Source organism: Salvia miltiorrhiza, chromosome 1, assembly GCF_028751815.1.
Source record: "Salvia miltiorrhiza cultivar Shanhuang (shh) chromosome 1, IMPLAD_Smil_shh, whole genome shotgun sequence".
Classification (NCBI taxonomy): Eukaryota; Viridiplantae; Streptophyta; class Magnoliopsida; order Lamiales; family Lamiaceae; genus Salvia; species Salvia miltiorrhiza.
In genome coordinates this window covers 46,549,495-46,558,989 of record NC_080387.1, presented here as the reverse complement: position 1 = coordinate 46,558,989, position 9,495 = coordinate 46,549,495, and the positions used below count along the sequence as shown (strand labels likewise).

The window sequence follows — 9,495 nt, the reverse complement described above, 5'->3', positions numbered from 1 at the left end:
GTTCTCCACTGAGATTTTGAACTTTTTGGGCGAGATACAAGTCAATCTCCCTGCACTCGCCGAGATCAACAAGGAGAAGGACCGACTCAAACGCAAGGTAGTGATGACAACAAAATTCTAAATTCATGAATATGTCGAGAACGACAACGGAACAGATAGAAATACAGCGCAAAGGGTCAACAGAATTCTCGCACGAAGGGGAGCAGGACTTGTTTGATTTTCATTATTTAAATTTATTAAATTTAAATTTAATTAATTGCCTTATTTAAATTTATGTAATGGCCTAAATATAATTTTCTTATTTAAATTAAATTCAAATTCAAAAAATCAAAACTAATTTATATTAGTCGGCATTATGAGTCAAACTAATGCAGCAGTTGGCTCATAAGTGGGACCAAAGCATGGATGATCCAAGGAGAAACTCAACCAATGTTGATGCTTATAACCTTAATTATCTAAACACTTTGATAGTTTATAAACTTTTGATAATTTGAATCTTATAAACTGTTGAAATATTTTATAAGTTGTTAAAGCTTATAAGCTCTTTAAAATAAACTTAACACCTACTAATCATCTGTGTTTTTCATTGGATACTTAATCAATTATTGTAGCCTAGCTAACATATTTTCCTTGGAAATAAGATATGAACATATTGAGATTTGTTTTTTTTTTTTAAAAAAAAAAACAACACCCAAGAGGGTGAGGGGTTAGGCAGACTCCCAACCTATAAATAAATCATCAACCATTGTCCCATACAAGGCGGTGCCCAAAAGTAACAACGCCCAGAGGTCTTAAACAAAGAGACACATAAAACAAACCGAACAAAAATATAAAGAGACGTAACTCAAGAGTGGCTACATCCACAAGACAAAAGAAACGAAATCAGAAAGGAAACAAGCCAAAGCAAACTAGCTATCAACATGAAAACTGAATCTAAAATTAGGATAGCCAAGCTGATACATCCTAACCAGAGCAAGAACTTGCTGAGGAGCATAAGAGCAGTCAAAAGTAGTTAACGTCTGAACCTGATGCCCTCTTCTTGCCATAAAATCAGCAGGTCGGTTTCCCTCGCGGAGGATGCGAGTGAAACGGACTCACCGAAGCTGAGTAAGCAGTCGGGCCCAAGCAACAGTATGACGAATACTAGCGTGACCATGACGTCTAGCGGACATGAGCAACACGATCGTCACTGCATCCATCTCAACCCAGATATGAGTAAAGAGAGTGATAGCCAACCTAATACCCTCGAGCAGAGCAGCTAGCTCAGCATTAAAACTAGAAGTAGCATCACAAGGGGTGCAAAAGGCAATAATGAGAGCTCTCGTATGATCACGAACCACTCCTCCATCCGCACCATGCTGTGTGTGTGAATCGAATGAACCATCAATGTTCAGCTTCACCCAATGAGACTCCGGAGGAAGCCAGCGAACCAAAGTGGACCGAAGATTATTTACACAAAATTATAATTAAAATGTTGATTCATATATTGTAAATTAGCACAGGAATAAATATTTGACTATGGTATTTGTAATGGACTATGGTATGAACTTGTAACATTTCCGTAGTTCAATTTTTTTTATAGTTCACGTTATTATTATTATTATTATTATTATTATTATTATTATTATTATTATTATTATTATTATGGGCAAATAACGTTAAAATCCATGTAGTTTCGTACGTTTCGCATTTTTCCCATGACCTAAAAATTTCTCGTTAAAATCCATGAACTTAATCCCGATTATTAATTTTCCCATAAAATGCTGACATGGAAATCGAAAATCCACGTAGGCTTAATTTTCCGGCGAAATGAACGACAGTGTTTAATTCATAATATAAAACATTGTTGTTTTATATTTTCTTTGGGGATTAAATGAAATCAAATTGAAATTAGGGGTTTTTCACCAAAAAATCTCCAAACCATTGTCAGCCATTGAAGACGAAAAATAGTCATGTCTTCCTCATCATCATCATGGGCGGATCTACATGGGAGCTGCAAGCCCAAAATTTTGTCTTATATATATTAAATATATTTAGCCTAATATCTATATAGTTTAGTCTTAGCCTAGTCTAGCTTTCAGAAAAAGATAAAAATACCTTTCAATATACTAATAAAAATAAATTTATTCTTGTAGAAGCTAGATTAACTTTTTAAAAAACATATAGCAGTAGTTTTTTATATGCTTTCATTGTATATGTTATTGAATCAATAGAAAGAGAATAATTATTTATTATAGTAGGTGATCGAATTTTAATACTAAGTCTATTAAAATTCTACTTGAACATAAAAATGAACTATACGGACTGTCCAAAATTTTTGGCTCGGGGGCTACCGCCCCTGAACCCCCACTTAATACCTTCAAGGTCAGTCCCCCTGTCGGCAAATTCTGGATCCGCCCCTGAAAACTGTCACCCCGACGCTCGAGTAGTATGTGGTCATGGCCATGGAATTGTGGTTTTCAATTCGTGATGAGCGCTCTCTCTCTCTCTCTCTCTCTCTCTCTCTCTCCCTATACTAAGGTTTTTATACAGTATGGAAGACGTATAAGATAGTATTGATCGCTGCTCTAAATTGTTGCAGAGTTTTCGGCGGATCCGTTCTCGTTTCCAACCCAACGAACGTTCGGGCGTCGGAGAATATGTTGGTGTTGTTCCGTAGTTCCTTCGCGCGAGATTTTAAGATCAAGGGAAAAACGAGAATCGCGCCAAACTTCAGGGATTTTGACGCTATTAGGTTAGACGCAAAATGATGCCGTTTAGCTTCTAATTATTCTACTCAGTATAAGTGTGCTACGTTGGTGACACGTCATCTAATTAATGGCCGGAAAACGTCACTAAGGGAAAAACGAGAATCAGAGCAACGATCATGAATTTTAACGAGAAATTTTTAGGTCATGGGAAAAATGCGAAACGAGCGAAACTACATGAATTTTGACGTTATTTGCCCTATTATTATTATTATTATTATTATTATTATTATTATTATTATTATTAACGCAGTAAGCTAAGAGCAGGCTTTCACCATTTCAAGTATTGAATGACATAAATTTACAAATATGTATATATAAAGTAATTTTATGAAGTGATATATGAATTTTCTTTATGAAAATTAAATAATCGAATATAGCATATATAATTCATTAAAGCTTCGAACCCTGAAGCATTTAATTTTATAAAATCAATAAAAGTATGGCCAAGGGACTTCTCATCATATATAAATTCATAATCATCATTTATCCTTCCAAATTAAGGTTATTAAATATATATTTGAAATAATTCATTGATTCCGCAAAACAGCTACCCTAAAAAATACATTCATTAGTCGTGTACATATTGTATGAATTTCGTTAATCATCCCATAAATTGGGCATAAAAATAAGCACAATTTGGTGGAAAGCTAGCTGTTATGATCAGAAAATATAACAACCATTTCATCGATGGCGTGTCCATTTTGGAGAGGGGTTCGCTCATTTTTTAATATATAAACAAAACAAAGGTCCCATGATTTTGAGTTACGAACTACTGCATAATCACAAGCAACCCCAATACATGCATATCTCTAATACTTCTAATCTTTCTTATACTCATAATCTTATATCAATATACTCATCTACGTCACGTAATATACTTTCAACTCATACAATCCATGAAAGATATATTGGAATAATAAAATTGTAATTAACGTACTCTAAAATATTAATTATTATTTTACTATTTATTAACAGTGGGTCGATATATTTTCAAGTATTAAAAAATCGAATCGAATACTGAAAATCGAGCAAAATTATTTAATTTTTACACGTAGGCCAATAAAAGGTTTGACATGCAATCAAACTTAAAATATGAAATTCCGATTTAATTAATTGTACCATAAATCACAACATTTGATCAAAATTGCAAATTAGATATAATTTCTTAAAAAGGTAAATATCACTTTAAACTCTAAATTATTTTCGTATTATTAATTATTTATATCTTGAATTATGTCAAATATTTTTTTAAAATAATGAATTATTTATTTTATATTAATTGTACCCCATCTATTTTTTGACTCCAAAAAATCTATGTGGCTCGTAAAAAACGATGTCATTTTGTGTCTTACTAATTAGAAGAAAAAAATCCTCGATAATTCTTCAATTTGACACAAACAATGTTGCTTTGTGCTCAATTTGTGTCATGTAAGTTAAAGAAAATTAAATACATCGTGTTATCTAACGAGTCACGTCAATTTTTTGAAGGCGAAAAATGAACGCAAAGTGTAATTGATACTCCCACCATCCCATTAATTACAAATGTCTTATTACTTTTGGGCATAGAGATTAAGAAATGTGTAATTAGTATAGATAAAATGAATTGATGGAAATTATTTAAATATTAGATACAGAAAGAGAATATGTTATCAAAAAAAGAATTTGACATTTGTAATTGGGACATCCCATTATGGAAAGTTAGACATTTATAATAAGACGGAGAAAATATAAAATTGAATAGTTCATAAATAAAAAGCTATACTATATTTTAAATAATTCATAATATAATTAATAATATAATTAATAGTGTGAAAATAATTCAAGGTTTAAAATGATGTTTACCCTTCTCATTATATATCTGACGACCAGCATAGTGACATACATGGACACAACGTCCAACAAGTAATGAATTAGGATCCGGTGCAGAAAAATCACAATATATTGAAATAGTTACAAGTTTAATATTTGAAAATAATTGAATAAACATGACATTTATTATTATTATTTTTCATTTATAACAATGCACTCCTAGAAATCATGAGTTTGAACATTAATTATTTAAAAAAAAAAAACGCACACAGAACAAAACAATTGATGCCAATTCCTTTTCTTTTCAAAATGATCGGTTCTAAGTATTTTTTTTAAAAAATAAAATAAAGGGTGGATCTTTTATAAACTAGACACGACCACTACAATAAAAGTTAATAAAAATTTCTATTAGTGACATGAGACTTGATAGCTAATATTCATGTCATAAAAATTAGTGACATTTAAAAATATAACTATTGATAATTAAATACATTATCAAATATCACTAATTTTTATGACACACATAATAGCTACCAAGATGATGTCACAGTTGTCACTAGTGAATTTTGTTTTTTTTTATATAGTGGACCTACAATGGCGTAAAGATTGGAAGAGATAAGAGGAATGGTAATGCGAGAGACACTACCAGTCTACCACATTTCAGACGGGAAAGGAGAGATAGAGAGAGAGAGTCGAAGAATTTACTTTTGATTATTATTATTATTATTATTATTATTATTATTATTATTATTATTATTATTATTATTATTACAAATACATCATTTTTGTTCCACACAAATTTTCTGATTGCCACGTTATTTTTAGATTGCCGAAAGAATTTGGGGTGATGAATTATTATTGAATTTGCTACATTACCAAACATTAGAAACATTATCTTAAAAGAAAACGATTAGAAACATCATTGCAATATTTTATAAGTTGGACCTAATTTATAACAAATTTGAAAGGTTTAAATTCTTTTGGCAATTAACTTTATTTAATGATTCAAATACTTGCGCACCATTATCCATTTTTACAATGGATCGAAAATTTTATTAGTTCTATTGGAAAGTATCAATTTTTACTTTTGAATGATATTTTTATAGGGTTATTGCACCAAAATCCACAGTCGTTACATCAATTGATTCAATTTAGAAATTGAACACGATATTTAACAAGCCCAAAAAAAATTCGGTAATTTGATTTTAATGCTGGCAACTTTAATTTGTGTTCCAAGTAGATATGTTTTGTGAGGCAGTATACTCGTGTACAAATAACAATAACGGGTAAAATGATATATACCATTTTGAAAGATAAAATATAAAAAATATTCACTTTTTATAAAATATATAAGTATATTCATTTAGGACATTTTTTGCGCTTATGTCGAGCATTAGTGTATTTTGCACTGATGCTCAACCACTGATGCTCGACTTGTAATCGATAAATATCGAGCATTAGTGTATTTTCTAAGAGTGCTCGACTACAAATGCTCGATTGATTGACTCGCAATGATTGAGCATGCCGAGCATTGGAGTATTTACCACTATTGCTCGACTCGCAGAAGTCGAGCATGTCGAGCATTAATATATTTATTACGAATACGCTAATGCTTTACTAATGCATGTCGAGCAAAGTTCGCGATTTCAGTATTTTTTATGAATTAAGTAAGGGTAATATTGTCATTTCAAGTTCAAAATGTGCAGTTTTTATAGTTTTCTCTTATAATGGGTATTTTTTTTTTTTTGTCTTTGAAAATGGGTAAAAAGTAGGGATGGCAACGGGCCGGATCTGGACCGGGTCTGGTCAATACCAGATCCAGATCCGTTTTCATATACCAGATCCAGATCCGGATCCAGATCCGCGGATCTGAAAATTTTGGATCCAGATCCGTCAGATCCACGGATCCGCGGGTCCAGATCCATGGATCTAGTGTTTTCAAATTAAATTCAAAAACAAAAGAATATATAATAGGTATTTATAAGATTGGATCTTTCTTTTATATGATAATGATTAATGTCCACTATAAATTTGCAATAATGATATAATAGTGTGATTGACAGTATGGGGTTTGAATTTATACATATACATACCTACAAACATAATAAACAAACGTATTTTAAATATTTAACCTTTCATAAAACAATAAAATGGTCTCTACAAATCCCAAATCTCGCCATTCGTAAAAAAAAAAGAGTAAAACCCAAATACTCGAAAGAAAAATGCAAAACGAAAAACGAAATGGAAAAACAGAAGAGAAAATAATGTATGGTGAAGCTACTAGTAAACGCCGTCTTTTAAGAATAGTAAACGGCGTTATTAGCGAAACTCCCAGAACTTTGATCTGTGCCTCCCATGAATCAGATAAGAACCAAATCAATTAGCTTATCTGGGATTATGAAGGCACGTACTCAACTACAAAATGAATATCAATCAAAATTAATGAAATCAACGAAAACAAACGAAAGAAATATTTCACGTCGGAGGGGTGGCCCTGCAGCGGAGACCCAAATCTCGCCATTCGTGTTGTTACAGAAACCCAAGAAACCCAAAAAATAAAATGCAGAGAAATCATAGAATCCTATGTTACAAAAACATTGCAGATGAATCCTAAAAGCCGGAAGAAAATAGAAAAACATATATTTAACCTTTGATTCAGAGTCGCAGGCGACCGGAGATGGAGATGGGCAATACGCAGAGTCGCACGAACTGGAGAGGGAGACCGTGTGTTGCAGCTGCTACTGTCGCTGCCTTCGTCGGCGGTGGGCGGGGGACTGGAGAGGGAGACCGGAGTGAGGCGGCGGGCTGGAGAGGGAGACCGGAGATGGGCAGCGCAGAGTCGCACGAACTAGAGAGGGAGACCGCGTGCTGCAGTTGCTGCTGTCCCCGCCTTCGCCGGTGGCGGGCGGGTGACTGGGGAGGGAGATCGGAGTGAGGCGGCGGGCGGCGGGCTGGAAAGGCCGAGAGGAAGATGGGAGTGGTTGAGGAGTGAGGAGGCGGCGGAAGAGGAGGAACCGAGAAATGTTAGGGGAAATTAGAATTGGAAACTAGGGTTTCAAAGTTAATCTAAATTTTCTATTATTTTTAATTTTTGATATATTTAATATTATTAATAAAATAAATATAAAAATTAAATAATATATTTTAAATACAATCGGGTCCACGGGTCGGATCTGGGTCGGATCCGGATCTCAAATTTCCAGATCCAGATCCAGATCCGTTTTAGAAAATGAGATCCAGATCCGGATCCAGATCCGTGGATCCAAAAATTTGAGATCCAGATCCGTAAAATCGGATCTGGATCCACGGATCTGGACCGGGTCCAGGATCCATTGCCATCCCTAGTAAAAAGAATCATTAACCCTAACTAATAAGAATACTAGTATGACCATTCGTGCGATGCACGACGAACATCGAAATCAACCACATGTTTTAAATAAAAATATATAAATATTAGATAAATTATAATTAAATACAAAATATATTTTAAAAATAAATTAAAGATAAACCTCATCAATTACAAATTTTAACTTTGTATAATGTCTAATGATAATCATAGTTATTAAATAATCTCAAATTTTTTGATAATAAAAATTAACATTACACATTATTATTATAAAGTATTACACGACATATTAAATGAATAAATATTCTCATGGACTAACATAAATAAAAAAAATTATAAAATTTTAGCGAAGAGAGAGAAAATAAAATATCTTAAAATTTTCATAACTTATTCGTTTTAAATTCATTTTTGATGATTTGTTTGTTTTTACCATATTAAAAAACTTGTCACAAAATTAAATTTAAGATGCATATTGAATATTTTTTTTTTCATAAATAAAATTTTGTGATGTTTAGAAAATAATTAAAATTATAAAAAAGAAGAGAAAATACTGAAAAATTTGGTGAAAGAAGAGAGAGAAAAAATAGAGGGAAAGAATGGAGAAAAAAAACTCCTCTTTTATATATTATATAGATTAGGAAGGTCCGACCGTCCGGAAAAAAAAATTAAAAAAAATCATACTACTATATGTTTAGTCCGCGCCAAAATCAAAAGGTGTTGTTCAAAAAATCATGTCGAAAACGCATTTTAATTAGCATAAATATTTTTATTTTTGGTGCAACTAACACTCTTTTATACTTTAATTATTAAGTTCCTAAAATTTGATACTATAATTTCCTTTTTAGGGGATTCGACACTTTAATTTCTTAGGATTAATTTGTAATGTTATGCGTCGCGGATGAATTCCTACATTATCAGAGCTACAGAGCAAGTAAGTTTCATGCGTAAAAGATTCACGATAAGAAATCTCTACTATAGTTACATTAGATGTAAATGTCCCTATCTTTTATTTATTTATTTATTTATTGTGTATGGGGCACACTATTAGAATTTTATTTTATATTCAAGTATAGAAGACTCCAATATTATATTAACTATCCTATCCGGATACATCATCTTTTTGAAGGGTGAATCTGGTTTGATCCTCTATATAGACCTAGTAATTATCTTTATTGCTTTTGTTGGACGAATAAATAATGGTAATTATTATTGCATCAATCACATTATGGATAATGACACATTTTCATTGCCAATATTTTATTTACATCTATCAAAAGCAGTAAAATAGTTTAAGAGCCCCTCACGATTCACGTTATATATAGATTATAGAACAATGAAATAGGTAGCATTCAATTTTTTATTTTCTGTTTTTTATATATATTTTACGCATGATTTCAAATTTTCTCAAATCAAAACAGAGTTCACACTCAAAAATTTCGTCGCGACCAGATCGACGATAAAAAAATAATAATATTCAAACACATCAAAACGTTGTCGTTTATAATTAAATATGAATTTCAAATCCACAAATTATTCAATTGAGAAGAAGTCACGACGAGTTTAAAAAAAGAATTTACGACTATGTTGAGG

The 9,495-nt window shown here is 32.0% G+C and overlaps 1 non-coding gene across 1 annotated transcript; it reads right to left on the bottom strand.

The window, feature by feature from the left end:
* Positions 1 to 6,821: 6,821 nt before the first annotated feature.
* Positions 6,822 to 6,955, bottom strand: LOC131007423 (small nucleolar RNA snoR83). Its single transcript, XR_009096124.1, has one exon. It is a non-coding gene; the product is annotated as a small nucleolar RNA snoR83 (small nucleolar RNA).
* Between the last annotated feature and the right edge of the window lie 2,540 nt (positions 6,956 to 9,495).